Source organism: Prionailurus bengalensis, chromosome C1, assembly GCF_016509475.1.
Source record: "Prionailurus bengalensis isolate Pbe53 chromosome C1, Fcat_Pben_1.1_paternal_pri, whole genome shotgun sequence".
Lineage (NCBI taxonomy): Eukaryota > Metazoa > Chordata > Mammalia > Carnivora > Felidae > Prionailurus > Prionailurus bengalensis.
In genome coordinates this window covers 53,820,694-53,837,784 of record NC_057345.1, presented here as the reverse complement: position 1 = coordinate 53,837,784, position 17,091 = coordinate 53,820,694, and the positions used below count along the sequence as shown (strand labels likewise).

At 42.5% G+C, this 17,091-nt stretch overlaps 1 protein-coding gene and 1 pseudogene across 3 annotated transcripts in view; both read left to right on the top strand.

The window, feature by feature from the left end:
• The window catches only part of JAK1 (Janus kinase 1), a 237,332-nt gene that overhangs the window by 11,408 nt on the left and 208,833 nt on the right, over window positions 1-17,091 (top strand). The window lies entirely within an intron of this gene.
• The window catches only part of LOC122479410, a 27,966-nt pseudogene extending 10,875 nt beyond the window's left edge, over window positions 1-17,091 (top strand).

The following is a 17,091-nucleotide window of genomic DNA, read 5'->3' as shown; positions in this document are numbered from 1 at the left end:
TCTGATGCCAGGATCCACACCCGTGCCTGTGGGATGCTGCAGAGCTGAGTTTTGGGTGTAGTTTGGACTGACCTCGGCACTTCTACAGATGGAGCTGTACTGGGTCCTGTTTCCTGTCAACAGGAAAGCCTCAGGCTTGGTCTGTGGCAAGAGCTCTGGAAGGCTTGCCTAGGCCTGGAGGCCTTTGGCGTCTTCAAGTCAGTTCATAGATGTAAGGTGTTCCAACAGGTTAAGTGAGGTGTGATGCAAGAAAATCTGATGGGGTTTTTCCACTGCCTTGATTAAAATCCACACAATGTGTTCGATTGGTGTATTTGTTGCGTTCCTCATTTAGGTATGTAAGAATGGAATTAAACATAGAAATACCCTATGATCGAGCAGTTTCAATCCATTTCTGGTTATATACCCCAATGATGGGGTTCAGACAGCTATTTGTACACCCAAGTTCACAGCAGCATTTACTCACAATAGCCCAAAAGTAGAAGCAGTGATGGATGAATGGATAAAGAGAGGGGTGTATATGTACCATGGAATATTACTCAGCCTTAAAAATAGTGAAAATTCAGACACATACTACAAAAGTTGGTGGATCCTGATGATAGCTAAGTGAAATGAGCTAGACACAAAAGAATAACTATTGTATGATTCCTTTGAGATGAGTCTCCTATAGTAGTCAAGTTCCTAATGCCAGAAAATGGAAAATTGTTGCCCAGGCCTGGGGGGGAAGGAATTCATGTTTAATGGGTACAGAGTTATTAAGGAAGATGAAAAAATTGTGGGGATGGATGGTGATGGCTGCACAACAGTGTGAACGTATTTCATGCCACAGAACTGCACACTTCAAGAGGGTTAAAGTGGTAAATTTTATGTCTGTTCTATCACCAAAATGGGAGGCATTTCAGGGTAAAAACACTGTTGCGGTCAATAATAGTGAGTTGATCGCTTCCTTAGTCTTCAGTGTGAACAGTTTCAAATAAGCAGTTAAAATGTAATTTTCATGTCTTTTGCATTTAAACTTCTCTGAACTGTAGACTGTTAGACATATTTCCAGGGTTTCTGACCTAATTTAGCATAGTTCCAAAATTTTGTAAAATATAAAGGAAATGAAGCATAACAATGAATACTAAATCAAAATGGGAAAGGGGCCTCAACAGGCAGTGAGGTGATGGGACATCTCTTGCTGGATTTACTGGTGAAATCAGGGTGACTCACCAGATCTTTCCATTCTCCAGTGTTCTCATTTGCCCACCTCTTTGGAGCTGTGGTAAGATGACATCATATATACTTTATGTATACATATACTTTATATATGCACACACATATTTAACGTATTACGTAGGTGTAATATGTATATGTAACATTACATGATATGTGTCAAGAATTATATACACACATACACCTAGCTATGTGTACACATGTGACCACTTTGATGACTAAAGGAACATTCAAGTGTGGCATAGTCTCAAAATTTAGAAATTCAAGGTCTGAAAAGAACAGCTATAGTATCCCTAAGTAAATCAATGTTTTAAGATTCTTAATTGGACTTGTGGCTCAAATATTACCAGCCTCATTAAAAGGAGTGTTCTGTAGCTTGCTATAGATCATGAAAGAGTTCTGTTTGTTATTACATGTGTAAATTTGAAAATAAGTAAAAGCATAGAGACTAGAAATAGGCAGCAACAATTTTCTCTTAGGGATCATGCTTTATTAGCCATGGGTAAAAAAATCTGCTTCATCACAAAGCTCTTAGTTGGGGTCATGCTTTGGAAATGAGATAGTAGTTGTCGGAACTGCCATTAACTGCATGGAAATGCAGATCCCGTGCAGTATTCTGCAGTGATCATACCACACAAAGTTGGAGCAGGGGTTGAGCTCTTGACCCTGCCACACCAGTTTCAAATATTTTCCTATGCCTAGTACACTGTTAGCTTCTCTGAATAACCAGCCAATTAATGAGTGCCAGGAGTTTGTCTGTGTCATTATTAAACATTAATTTTTTCCAGATCAATTGCTTTTTGAGACAGCAAGTTTTCTGTTTCTGTGTTTCTGTGCTTCTTGTAGAGAAATTTTCCCCCTAAAAATTGCTTCCTTAAAACTGCATTCTGGGGCACCCGAGTCGCTCAGTTGGTTAAGCGTCCAACTTCAGCTCAGGACATGATCTCGTGGTTGGTGAGTTTAAGACCCGCATCGGGCTCTGTGCTGACAGCTCAGAGCCTGGAGCCTGCTTCGGCTTCTGTGTCTCTCCCCCCGCCCCCTGCCCCTCCCCTGCTCACGCTCTGTCTCTCTCTTAGAAATAAATAAACATTAAAAAAAACAACTCTGCATCCAGGGGTGTTTGGGTTGCTCAGTCGGCTAAGCATCTGACTCCTGATCTCAACTCAGGTCATGATCTTGCGGGTTCATGGGTTTGAGCCCCACATTGGGCTCTGTGCTGATGACAGAGCCTGCTTGGGATTCTCTCCCTCTCTCTCTCTCTGCCTCTCCCATGCGCATGCTCTCTCCCTCTGTCTCAAAATAAGTAAGTAAAACTTTAAAAACCTGCATTCATATTTACATAATCTACCCTTGTCGTATAGTTCATTCTCACCATTGCCTGTTTCAGTTAATCTTTCAACACACAAAATTGCATTAAGCATGAACAAGACTAAGGGACTCAACAACAACAAAAAAAACAACCCACTTTTTTTTTCTTCCATATCCAAAACATAGTGATTATGAAGATCCCCATTGGCAGAGAATGTACCCAGAACATTCTCACCTGGAGTTCTTTAAAATTGTTTGAAAGGGTTTTGTTTTGTAATATATGCCTCTGATGTAATATATGTTAAAACAGCTCACATTATAGAACTGGAGTAAAGCAGATTATATCTTTATGCGTTTGGACTATTACTGCGCTTGTACTTTCCATGAGCTTATGAGGAGATGGATAGTGATGTTTAAAAAAATGTGAAAGATGTAGAGAATGGTTCAATTTAATGGGGAATTTGTTTTTCTGCTTTTTGTAAATGAAATTCCAGGTATGTTACTTAGACTCTCATTGCTTGATTTTTCCCCCTACTTTGAAAATGAGTACATTCGGACTGGGAATATCTTTGGGTTAGTGGGGGTAGCTGCCTAGAGCCCTTGGCTGGGACTTCTGAGGCTGTGTCTGGGCTCCATAGAAAGGAGTGCTGTACCCACCTATCCACATCTTCTGATGTGTGCCACGGGCATCAGACAGCGGAGCGGTGGTACATTTGCTCTCCCCTTTGTAGATAGCATAGTTTTTACTCTGGAGGTTTAGATCCTCTGGGGAGGTGCCAATTCTCAAAGTTATATTAATAAAGACTAGATTTCTGGGAAACTGTGTCATTGGGAATATAGATGGCCTTTTTCTTATGGGGAGGGTATCAAGGAGTTTTAATTAAAATGTCTGCCAGTATAATGTCTAGACATAAATCTTTCTTCACCGTTTTAGTATCACTGCTATCTGTAAAAGAAAAAAAAATTCTGACTTACAATATTACTATTCTAATACCATAAAATTTGCCACTCTAGTAAATGCATTTTGGGTAATATCTTGCATAATTTATGTATGTAGAATTTTGTTTAATTAGATCCAGTAGAAGAGGCTTTCCTTTTTTCCTTTTTTTAATTGACAGGATTATTTGCTTGAGATGAGTCTGTGTTTGTGGAGCGTCCATGTACCCAGGCTCTCATTTCACCCTAATGCAAATCTTCAGAGTAGAAGAGTGCTCCTTAATTCATAATTGAAGAACCTGAGGAGGCTCATAGGCGGTCCCTAAGCCACACAGCTAGCAAGTGGTAAGAGGGAGGGTATGATCCCAGAACAGGAAAAGTGTAGGAAATTAAGTTAATGTAAGTTAATACAACCTTGCTCTTGAATGTTGATTAGGTAAGGCTTTGAAAAGGGGTTAGACCCAGCATAACTAGAAATGCTTTAAAACTTGCATGCCACTATACCTGCTCCCTTCCCCACTCCATTCTTGCCTTCTGATGCCCTTTCAAGCTGTGCAGCTGTAATTACCTTTTTAAAATGAAAATTTGATCATGGGAGCAAATAAAGCCCACTGATGGCTTTCTTTTCTCTTGGGACTAAGACTACTGTCCTTAACATACCTGGAGGTCCTGGACAGTTTGGCTATCATCTACCTCTCTGATTTCATCTTTTGCACCCAGTTGACTGGACCATCCTTTGGGGAATGAAGTCTCTTTCTGGCTTCAGAAGCATTTTCTGCCTGGGCTACCGTTGCTTTTCACACCACCTGGTTGTTTCTTAGCCTCTGGTTGAATATCCATTCCTCAGAGACCCCTTTCCTGATACCCCAACTAAGTCCAGTCTCCTGGCTGGCACTCTGTTTTTCCTCCAGAGCACTTGTCACAATTCCGTGTGTGTGTGTGTGTGTAATGTCTCCTTAGATTGAGTTCCTTGAGGGTAAGGGCCATGTGTGTGCCCGTTGCTGTGTCCACAGTGCCTGGCACAGGTCCTACAGTGTGGCTTGCTGTAGAAACCTAAGGTAGTGTGAGATGCTGAGTGGAGTCTTTCCTGTTTTCTAAGAAGAGGTGAGAAGAGCTCACAGCTAAAAACAAGGTGTTTAAAATCCCCACTTTTGACATTTAGGTCTTTAATCCATTTTGATTTTATGGTGTTAGAAAGTGGTCCGGTTTCATTCTTTTACTTGTAGCTATCCAGTTTTCCAACTAATAGAACATTGTATAACTGTGCTAAAATATAAAAAATACATAAAATTCAGGCTTACCAAAAAAAAAAAATCGCCACTTCTCTAAGGTCACAACTGCAGCTCTGTGGCCAGCATTTTCCTGCAGAGTGTTTTCAAAAGGTGTATTTGAGCAGAACCAATTCTTGAATGGCCTTTAGCTCTCACACCCATGTAAAGTGGGCTGGAGGAGGGGGAGATGTCAACTTTCGGGGTAACCTTTCAGAAGATCATCTTTTGTCTGAAAATTGGTGAGCAGTTATCCCAGAAAGAGGTCCTCATGCCGAGACTCTGTGAAGCTAAGAGAAGGAATAGAGAGAGTGGAAAGAGGACAAATTTGGTAGGATGTGGATGTGAGATTTCTTGGACACCATGGTCTCAAGTGAATCCACAGAAAATGGCTTGGGACTTTGGTCTTTTGGGTGGTACCCAACAGGAGAGCACTCCCCACAACTCCTGAGAAGAACCCTGGTAGTGCCTCTCAGCAGAGTCAACAGATGCGCCCCCCCCACCCCCCTAAGAGCAAGCCAGGACATGGATAGTATCCCAAAGTGCGGGCATCTGACCAGTCAGAAAAACTAACCCCTGCCAGGTGGGGGGTTCACCTGGGAATCCCTTTTTGAACTTGATGAAGAGGCAAACCAGCATTCACGTGGAGCTTTTTGAAAAGATGTCATTTCTGCACAACCAGCTCTCAAATTTGCTGTGGATAGTCATGAAAGGAACCAACCATAAGAATAAGTTCAGGGAGAAGGTGAGGGATGCAGGTGAGAGATCATTCCTCCAGCATCCCATGCCCCTAGAGCTGCAAGACTTGCCTCTGCTGGAGAGAGGCACAGAGCCTCATATTGAATAGGAGATTAAAGTTACCAAGTGAAACACTTAGCAACTCAGACTGGGAGGTCAATTAGAGATGTTCTTACTACTCAAGAGGAAAGGGGAGGTCCTACAGAGCACAAAAGTAGAAGTTACTAGAAATAACTTCATCTTTTATTCTTCGACAAAGTTGAGATTCACAAGTTAAAATTATTCATTAAAAGAATAAAAGGACTACAAAATATCCTTCCACATAGAAAGCTGCATGTCAGTTTTCTTTTCCTACTAAGTTTCTCACCTGCTGCCTCTAACATGTGAAAGAAGGGAAATACCAGTTCAGTCCTAACACTTCCAGCAGCCTGTTAACTCCCACTGTTGTCCCTTCTCCTTTCTCCAGAAAGAAGGTGGCCTTTTAGCCAGACCACAAAATCCAATAAGGAAATTTACCCATAATTGTCTCCCAGTACATTTACCTGAAGGAAGCTTGTATGAGGGCAGGTAGGAGTTATCCAGTGATGCCTCTAGGTTGTCATCCAGAGGTATGAGCCAAAGACACCCACATCTTTGGCCATTTTTTAAAAATTTTTATAATGTTTATTTTTGAGAGAGACAAAGTGTGAGCGGAGGTGGGGCAGAGAGAGAGGGAGACACAGAATCCAAAGCAGGCTCCAGGCTCTGAGCTGCCAGCACAGAGCCCTAAGTGGGGCTCCAGCTCGCGAACCATGAAATCATGACCTGAGCGGGGCACCTGGGTGGCTCAGTCGGTTAAGCGTCCAACTTCGGCTCAGGTCATGATCTCAAGGTCCGTGAGTTTGAGCCCGGCGTCGGGGTCTGTGCTGACAGCTCAGAGCCTGGAGCCTGCTTTGGATTCTGTGTCTCCCTCTCTCTCTGACCCTCCCCCGCTCATGCTCTGTCTCAAAAATAAATAAACATTAAAAAAAAAAAAAAAAGAAATCATGACCTGAACCAAAATCAGACGGTTAACCGACTGAGCCATTGAGAACAGAATGGTCCTTGACCATTATTCTTTATGACCAATGGATTCACTTAGTATCCCAGTGTAGGCAGGTGGGGGTTGGGTGGAATAGATAAAGGGGATTAAGGGTACATATATCTTGATGAACACTAAGAAATGTATGGAATTGTTGAATCGTTATGTTGTACATCTGAAATTACTATAACACTATGTTAATTACCCTTGAATAAAAAAAATTTTTAAAGACTATCCTAATGTAGAATCAGTTGGCTTAAACAAAAACTTCTAGGTAATGTCAGTCTTACCCGGAAATCAAGTTGTAAATGACTGAGAGGAACCTATTTACTCATTAATCTCATCATCAAAGATAGAAACCCTAGAGATCATTTGCCGTAGCGTAGTGGATTTGAAGTCAAATATGTCTTGACCAGCATTTTTTTATTTTTAATATATATATATAAGTGTGTGTGTGTGTACATATATATATATATATATATATATATATATGTATTTTTTTTTAAGTTCTACACCCAACATGGGACTCGAACTCAACCCTGAAATCAAGAGTCACATGGTGTACTGAGTGAGCCAGCCATGTGCCCCTTGACCAGCATTAAAAAAAATCGAGAAATCAGGGGCGCCTGGGTGGCGCAGTCGGTTAAGCGTCCGACTTCAGCCAGGTCACGATCTCGCGGTCCGTGAGTTCGAGCCCCGCGTCGGGCTCTGGGCTGATGGCTCGGAGCCTGGAGCCTGTTTCCGATTCTGTGTCTCCCTCTCTCTCTGCCCCTCCCCCGTTCATGCTCTGTCTCTCTCTGTCCCAAAAATAAATAAACGTTGAAAAAAAAAATTAAAAAAAAAAATCGAGAAATCAGAATGCATAGCATGTGATAAGGATAATATTACTTCATGAAACTTTGCAGTTGCCTGCTTGTGTATGTTGGTGGGTTTGTGTACTGGGACATAATGAATTTTTTTTCATTCTGGGTTTCAGTTAAATTCATAAGTCACTGATTTAGATGTTCGGTTCTAGATCATCTCATGTATTTTACATTTTGGAACTAACACTCAGCACAGTGAAGACACTTGTCCAAGGTCATAGCAACAGAGTAGGAACTCAGACATCCATGTCAGTCTCCTGGATGTTTCCCCTCTTCTCACCAGCCTGGGGAGGACAGCAATAGGTAGTATTTAGTGCGTGATTCCCATGTGCCAACCCCAGCACTTAAATGTATCATCTTACAGGGAAAGGGATAGGTTGGCTTTGTGTTCCACTTCAAGTAAAGTGTTCATGGCTCACCAGTGACAGATCAGTGCTGCAATCTACAGCTGGATAAAATACAGAAGTTGTGAATAAACATTTAAAATTTTTGCAGTTTGACAGAGTAATTTTATGACTGTTGGATCTGGTAATAAAACAGTGGCTTGCATTTTATGTCTTTAAATTTTTTCCTAGCAATTAATTTTTATTGTATTTTATAAAGTATCAGTCCACGATGGATTGGAAATAGGAACAAGCTGGTCCTTCACCACAGATTGTGCAAGAAGCACTGACTCAGACCCACCGAAGCCCACTTCCTCTCCAAGTGCCAGGTGGTCACAGCTACCCCTGGAAGGGGCAGATTATATTGCTGGATGCAAGTCTCCCAACAGCAGAGAGGGGGTTACTGTGCTTTCTAGGAGTGAGTGGAGGACTTCCAATTCTAGAAATAGCCCTCTTGTCTTGGGGACATAGTGGAAAAGGTGCTAACACCAATAAACACTTCAAAGTTTTCATTTACTTCAGAACTTGCAGAAAATGGGACTGATAGGGAAAAGCAGAAAGCGCTCCTTCCTTGTAAAGCGGTCCCCATGAGAAAAAGTTCAACATGGAGCAAATTAAATTCTCATTTTCCAAAACTCTCAATCAGAGTGGTAAGAAGCAGAGGGATGATGCTACAGAGGTCTCCGGGAAAATAGGGCTGATTAAAGGGAGCTTGTGATCTCCTTGACTTGCAGGCTCTGGAGGGAAGCACACTTCATAAATCCTTTTGTACTGTTTTTTTGGCTAAACCCTCAGATTTGTACGAAGAACTGTTTTGAGTGAATCAGTGTGTCTTTTGTTTGCATCTTCTGGAATTCTGAAGACTGCAGCCAAGGAGTTAGCAAGGCTGAGAACTGGACGGAGCATTCAATCAGTTGAACGCTTCCTTATGTTTTCCTGGTTTGTTCTCATGGCAAGTGACCTTAGGCCAACTCCTAGTAACACGTGATTGTGGAATGTTTCCTCCTGAGGAATACAGCTTTGTTTTTTCATTCTGTACACAGGGGAGATCCAAAAATTCAGATGAGTTTGGACAATGATAATAATAATGTAAGCTCACTGTACCTGCTGTGTGCCCAGCATTTTACATATGTGATTACTAAGTGTTACAATAGCCCTGGTCAAATATCAGGGAAAAACTAAAGCTTAGAAAAGCTAGGTCACTTAGCTGATGAAATTCTGTTCAAGCCAGAATTCCTGCATATCTGTATTTCCTAGAATCTTATCAGCAACCTTGCATAAATGAGGTAATGCCAGAACCCTAAACTTACGACATTTTCATTGAAAATGACACTTCAAAACAGTGTCAGGATCCACTTCCTTTTGGTTTTGATTTTGAACACATGTCACCTATTCAATAAATCAGGAGTGGATGATGCGTTAAAGTGTAGGCCATGTGAGCTCAGAAGTCTCCATAGTAATAATAGCCAACACTGATTGAAGACTTTCTACTGAACCTATTGTGCAATAAGTTTTACTGTATTAGCTTACTTAATCATTTCACAGAGACTGCCTTTTCCTCCCTATCCCTCTTACTGCTTTCTTTTCTCATAGTACTTTTATACAGTATGTTCACACTAACATACTCCAAAAACTTATTTACTGTGTTTATTACCATGTCCCCCCCTCCCTCCAACTAGAATATAAGCTCCACGAGTGTGTATGTCTTTTTTAGCCCAATGATGTAAGTTCCCAGCAAGTCAAACCAGGCCTGGTCCATAATAGGTGTTCAGGTATTTGTTGAATGAATGAATGAACAGTCCTCAGAGGTACACAGCACTATCATTCCTATTTTACATGTAAGGAAACTGAAGGTCATGGCATTAAATAATATGCTCAAAAATGAAACTTTTTGCTCCTTTTTTTAACTTCAAAGTCTGTTTTTAAATGGTGATAATAGCTTCCTTTCTACACTATATTGTTGGAATGAAACATTTAACATGAGGAAGAGGTTGGTTTGGCACTTCAGGTACCCTCCTTAGAGTAGGTAAGTAATATGTATTTGTTAAATACATAAACTGGGCCTTTCATGTACAGTAGGAACTATAGCTAGTATTAAGGTAAATAAGATGTCTTTCTCCTCTATCCTGTTGTGGTGCCCCCAAGATTTACAACACGCTGAAGGAACTGGTATATATAAATGACCTGCTAATTCAAGACTTCTTCTGTCGGAGCATGGGCCTTCTGTTGGAGCATAGGCCTCTCCTGAGATGGACTTTCAGAGCTGTGAAGGACCTGAGGGATGTGCATGCTAGCCTACCCACCTCTGCCCCTGAGTGACAAGCACTGGGACTCAGGTTCTCCTTCACCGGACAGCCTGTTCCACTGGTAGACTGCTGCATTTCCAGAGAATTCTTGGAATTGTATCCTCAAGTAACTTCTCACTGGTCTGAGTTCTCTCCACAATCAATGAAATCATCCTTTCACTTATCAGCCCTTCAAATATTGGTTTATTTGCACTCATCCTTCAGTTTGTCTTGTCCCTGTCCCTTGGACATTTTTCACGTGGCATCTTTCCAGCCACTTTCCCACCCGGCGTGCTCTCCAGCTCATTCATGTCAAACGTGAATGTGTCATTCAGTATCCAGGTGTGGTATTGGGATTACATCCATTGTTTTTTGACAATTACACTACCCTGTTGACTCATCCACACTCCCGAAGTCCTTTAGTGTGACCTGTTGTGGAACTCCAGTGGGAAGAACATACTGCTCAGATGGAACCAAGGATTAGTGATGATTAGGAAAAATAATAGTGATGTCTGTGGACGCTCTGCCCATTTCTCTGTGCACTCCTGCTGCCCCACCCAAGATAGTTATGGGGAGAACAGACGCTTATTGCGTTCAAATTACGTGTAGGACAATGTCTTAGACACTTTATATTTACTACCTATTTAACTTTCTAGGCAACCATATTCATAGATATTATTAAACTCTTACACTGAAGACACAGAGATTGGGAGAAATTAGCTAACATGCTTAAGATCACATAGCTTATAATTGCTAGAGCATGAATACGAATCTAGGTTTGCCTCCAAATCCCAGGCTTGCTAAGGTGCATTCCCAGGAGCTATAAAGAGGATAAGCTTAGCTATCCAAGGCGCCTGTTCTCATTATCTCTGAAAAACATGAACAAGATATCTTAAAGGAGTTATATCTTCTTCCTATCCTTTGAAGAAAGAAAGGATCCGAGTTACTGTGTTACTTCTCTGTTCCAGCTGTACCATATCTGTTTACCATTTAGTCCTCAGGATAATTCTGGGAGGAGAGCATTATTGTCATTACCATTGACAGGGAGGTGAAGAAGCCATGGCTCAGAGAAGACAAAGCTAGGTTACTCACACAGCTACTTGCATTTAGAGCCCATGTGCTTTCTGCCACACTATGCCACTTCTCAAGTTTTTCAGCTCAGCCCCAAGTGCCTCCCTCCTAGAGTGTCTCTGGATAGACAGTCACCCACCATGATAGTGTCCCCTCTCCTATGCAGCATTTCCAAAAGTAGTGATTTCCCAAATTACCTAAATGGAAAACATAAGAATCCTCATCAAATTAGATGAGCATTCATTATTTAATTCTATGTGCATAGCTTTGGGCCAAGGGCCAGTCAGGGAAGCATGCTAGGAAACCAGCTGAAGTCATTAAAGCTCAGCTCAGATGGGGGACATCATGCTTTATTCCATTCCCATTGTATGACCCCATCCATGAACTCATGGTAAGTGCAGTGGCTGCTATCAAGACCTGATCATTTAGTCATGCTCACTTGAGGGCCATGGACCCTCCAGCCTTCAGGTGGAATTAATTCACTTGCCAAATCATAGGTATAGAAATTTAGAGACCCACTAGTAGGAATCTTGTCAATCACATTACTAATCTTTGCATTTGCGAAGAATGGAAGTGTTCACGGAGTATGTATTACTAACCTTATTCCATTTGTTCCTCCCAACCAACTGGTAATGTAGGCCAGCAAGGGTTCTTTGCTCTGTTTTGCAAATGAGTCAGTAGCTCAAAGGACTAAGAGACTTGCTCAGAGCCTCACCGTTTCTAAGGGACAGAGCCTAAACACAGTCTGTTCAAGCTGTGAATCCTGTACGTGTCCTCTGCCATCTTTTTTCCCTTCACTCTTCTCTTGCACTATTTGCCAAACTTCTTGTACATCTTTACCCTTGGCCATTGGCCTGTTGGCTGTGAGCAGCCAGTAGCTCAGAAAGAACTGAGATGCACCACGCTGGAATTGCTCTTTTCTCAGGCTCCACTTCCCATGCCATCTGATCACTCTGTCTTTTCACAAAACAGATGCGATGGCTTATAGGTTGTCATCAATCTTCACTGTCAACTGCAAGTCTGGTTGACCCTGCAGCACTAAGCTGCTGTAAACGTTCCTTTTCCCCAGGCAAGTACCTGTGTATCAATCTTAATGTCACACTAACCATTTGAAAAACTTACAACTTCACTCAATTTCTCTAGGGTGGATAGTAAGTTGAAAAATTGTCCAAGAAGCACAGCCTTTCCTGTGGGTTGGCTCATTGAAAAACACTTGACCTAAAACTTAACTCTGTCTTCAGCCAGTGGACAGAAGGAACAGTGTCCCTACTGCCCAGCTCAGAGTCAAAGCCTGCTGACCACTGCCTCCACCTCTGTCCTCATCACCCCCTGGCAACCACTAACCTAGCCTCCCTGTCTAAAATGTCATTTCAAAAATGAACGGAATCATATAGTAGGTAGCCTTTAGAATTGCTTTTTTCTACTCGGCATCATTCCCCCAGAGATTCAGCCAAGTTGTGCTGTAGGATTTTGTTTTGTTTATTATCATACGTTAAGACCATATGTTAACAAATTTTATTTAGTTTTAATTTTTTAAAACATTCAGTTAGGTATTTTGTTTTGGTTTGTTTTTAGTTAACCAAAATCTGTAGCTGGGGTAACAGAGGCTAGCTGTGCCACTTCCTAGCCAGGAGACTTGTGGAATGCTTAATCTTCCTGAGACTCCAGGTCCTCACCTTTAGAATGAGTGTAACAATTAGACTCTTATATTTGAATTTTTAAAGTTTCAAGGAGGAGAAGCATCCAAATTCCCTTCATTAATGGAGTTGTGTTATAATGATGCAAGGCAGTGTCTTTTTTAGCCACAGTACCTCCAAGTCCCAGTACTTCAAAGATTGGGATAAACAACCAGCCTCATGCATTATTTGGAAGGGAAAGACATTAGATTCAGTGACCTACCTTTTCTGTGACTCCCTGTCCAAGAGAGTCCTATTGCCCAAGAGAAAGGGTGTGATTGGGTTGGTTGGCCATTTCCAATATAGAGAAACTGTAATGGGTCCACACCAAACCCTATGAAGGTGGTATCCTCTCTCATGGCCCTCTTGTAGATGCACTACAAGAATCTGTAAACTTCTCTGTCTGGCCATCTCTGTCTGCCAATTGGTCAGAAACAACCAAAGATGGGGATTGCCTTAGGAGGTGATAACCATGTCACTAGAGGTATTCAGGCTGAGGCTGATGGTCATATAGTATATATGGGACTATAAGCAGAGAATCAACTGATTTCTGGTTTAGCCATCTGTAGATGAAGGGCAGAATTTATTCAACATAGTAAAAAAAAAAAAAAAAAAAAAAAAGGAAAGCCCACATTTACTCAGTGTTCTCAGAGGGGACTCTGGATTTGAAAGGTTCTTAGGACCTAAAGGACCCCCATCGAAGGCACTGTTTCATAAGTTGGTTACGAGCAACAAGGTTCAATGGCCAAGAACAACTATAAAGCCCTGTACAAACACTAGGGATTTCACAAAGTCACCTGATTTAACATGAATTCAATCTCATGAAAGTAGCTTTTTGGTTGCACCACTGGAAAGGAAGTGTGTGTGTGTGTGTGTGTGTGTGTGAGAGAGAGAGAGAGAGAGAGAGAGAGAGAGAAATAAGAGAACCTGGTTTGTCATAGTTAGGAAGGATAAATAGGAAAATGGGAAAAAATATATATATATGCACTGTGCTTCTGAAAGGAGACAGTAGAGTTCAGTACTGAGCTGGAAATAAGGCTTTCGGTTCTTGTGACATGTCTGTGGGCAGGAAGTACAGATTCAGATGATAGTCTGAGTTTCTTATGATAAAAGTGGAAGCAAAGGTCAATCATCAGGCACATCCAAGAAATGGCTGTGATAGGGTATCTACAACAAATAAATTCATTGAAAGCTTACAAGTTCTTGCTCCTTCCTCCCGTTCCACATTTGAGACTCAGAGAGGAACTAAATTACATCTGTGTGTGTTTAATGTAACAATTTCTTTCCTTTTCAACTTTCAAAATAAGACCTTCTTATAGGTCAGGTTCAGATGAGGGAAGTGGGAGAATGCGCCACCTGGGATGAGCCCATCCTTGTGAATACTATAAGCTTGTTTCACTTGGCAGTGGTCCTCCTTACTTTGGTAATGAGCAACTCCTGGCTGCCACTGACCCCATGCTGAAGTGAGGCCTTCAGGAGGACAGAGAGAGATTGACGTGTTCCTGTGCTTCTTAGTCTCTGAGCAGCCCAGCCCTGCCTGGCATCACTGGGCACTGATACTTCAAAGACGCCAGAGACCAGATCCCAGATCCTTATCTTCCATGGTGAATTCTACTGGCTTAATCTTGTGTATCTATGACAGGAACAGGTGGAGTAAGATCTATCTTTGCATATCCCCAAGCCCCAAGTCCTGAGTGCCCTTTCCTCTCCTGTGCTACCTTTTATCTCAGTATTTGCCATATTTTCTTGTCTTTCATGATTTTTCTGTCAGCTTCACTAAAGTGTGAGCTCCTTCAGGACAGGGACTATGTATTTTTTCTTGGTATCCCTTGTGTCTTGCAGAATGCCTAGAACCTAATAGGTGGTTTATAAATGTCTATGGGCTGAACACAGAGGAACCAGAATGCATTCATAGGAAGGTGAGCAGAGTCTATAGGAAGGGGAAAGCCCTGGAATCCAGGTCCCATGAGGAGCTAGGTGTGTGTGTGTGTGTGCATGTGAGTGTGTGTAGTGTGTAGATGTGGACAAAAATGTCCACGTCTTAATTCCTGGACCCTCTGGATATGTTGTTGTGTGCCAAGGAGAAATTATAGTCACAGATGGGATTAGAGTTTCTAATCTGTTGACCTTAAAATGGGAAGACTGTTGTGGATTATCTAGGTTGTCAGTGCATCGCAGAGTTCTTACAAGAGGAAGGCAGAAGGGCCAGAGTCAGAGAAAGAGACATGATGGAAGCAGAGCTTGGAGTGTCATGGCTGCAAGCTAAGGGATGCAGGCAGCATCCAGAAGTTGGAAAAGGCAAACGACGGACTCCTCCCCAGAGCCTCCAGAAGGAGCATGTCTCCGTGGACACTTTCATTTGAGCCCTGTGAGGCCCCTTTCAGACTTCTGACCTCCAAAACTATAAGCTAATAGACTTGTTGTTTTAAACCACTAAATCTGTGGTAATTTGTTACAGCAGCAATTAGAAACCAATATAGAGGCTAAGCGTGGGAGGGCACCTAAGGAAAGAACCTAACAGAGAACAAGAACCTGGGGCAGGAAATGGCCACGTGGGAGTAGCTCAGTCAGCATCCGAAGAGACCTTCCCAACGGAATCACCTTAAATGAAAATTAGTTGACAGTAAGATCAGATGGTAACAGCTCAATACGTGCTGCATCTAGCCTGCCAAATAGTGCCTCTAATAACTTGGGAGAAACCATAGCAGAACATAGTGTGGAAGAATCAGTCAGCCCTGGGTTAGAGTTCTCTGCCACCTAGGACTGTACAATCTTAAGCAAGTTATGTAACCTCTCTAAACCACAGTTTGTTTTTTAACTTTTAACATTTTTTTATTTTTTATTTATTATTATTATTATTTTTAATTTTTTCAACGTTTTTTATTTATTTTTGGGACAGAGAGAGACAGAGCATGAACGGGGGAGGGGCAGAGAGAGGGGGAGACACAGAATCGGAAACAGGCTCCAGGCTCCGAGCCATCAGCCCAGAGCCTGATGCGGGGCTCGAACTCACAGACCGCGAGATCGTGACCTGGCTGAAGTCGGACGCTTAACCGACTGCGCCACCCAGGCGCCCTTAACATTTTTTTAAAAGTTATTTTTGAGAGGCAGAGAGAGACAGAGCATGAATGGGGGAGGGGCAGAGCATGAATGGGGGGAGTGGCAGAGAGAGAGAGAGGGAGACAGAATCTGAGGCAGGCTCCAGGCTCCTAACTGTCAGCACAGAACCAGACATGGGGCTCAAACTCTTGAACCGCGAGATCATGACCTGAGCCAAAGCTGGACACTTAACCAACTGAGCCTCACAGGTGCCCCCATCTTTTTAATATCTTTTTTTTTAAGTTTATTTTGAGAGCGAGAGAGCGCACAAGCATCCATGGGGGAGGGGCAGAGAGAGAGAAGGGGAGAGAGAATTTCAAGCAGGCTCTGCTTGAAAAAAGAATGTCTAACTGAATGGAGAGGTTTAGACATGAAGCTATTTGAAATATTCTCGGGAGAGGCTACATAACTTGTGGGGTCTGATGCAAAATGGAAGAATGGACATCCTGGTTCCAAAAATTAAGAATTTCAAGATGATGACAGCAGAGCATTCAACCAAGCCTGGGAACCTTCTGAACACAGGGCCTATTGCATAGTGCACACGCTCACCAAGCCAGCCCTGAATATGATCACGTAAGAGGTGACAGACTCACTTCTGGAAGCAGTGGTGACAGTGGCAGCATGGAAGCTCCAGGCCTTGCAAGATGATGATAGCAGAGACTGTGAGCAGAACAAAGGACACGTAGAGAGATGGTATGAAGGAGAAATGGGATGAGACAAGAGCCAGAGCAGCAGCAAGAGAAAGGCTATTGTCCTTGGACCAGCACTGCATCCCCGTCTCACACTGGGGCCCGGGAGAACTGCCACCAGCCCACCAGCACACAGAACTGCAAACAATATCAAACAGATGGGCACTGACCCTGTGGAGCAATCCTCAGGGGTTTACCGCCACCATATGCTACCTCCCTGGAACTTGACAGGTCATAGTGGCTTCCTTCTCTTCAAAGAAGGAGTTAAACCCATGTGGGAAGATGATGCAAACAAAAATGGTGGCAAGTGGGTTATTTGGCTGTGGGAGGGCTTGGCATCCTGTTGCTGGGAGAATCTCATCCTGGCCATGTTGAGGCAATCCATAATGACTGGGGAGGAAATCTGGGGACCTGTGGTTTATGTGGTTTCAGAATATTATGTCTTTTAAAAAATGTTTATTTATTTATTTTGAGAGAGAGAGAGAGTAAGCAGGGGAGGG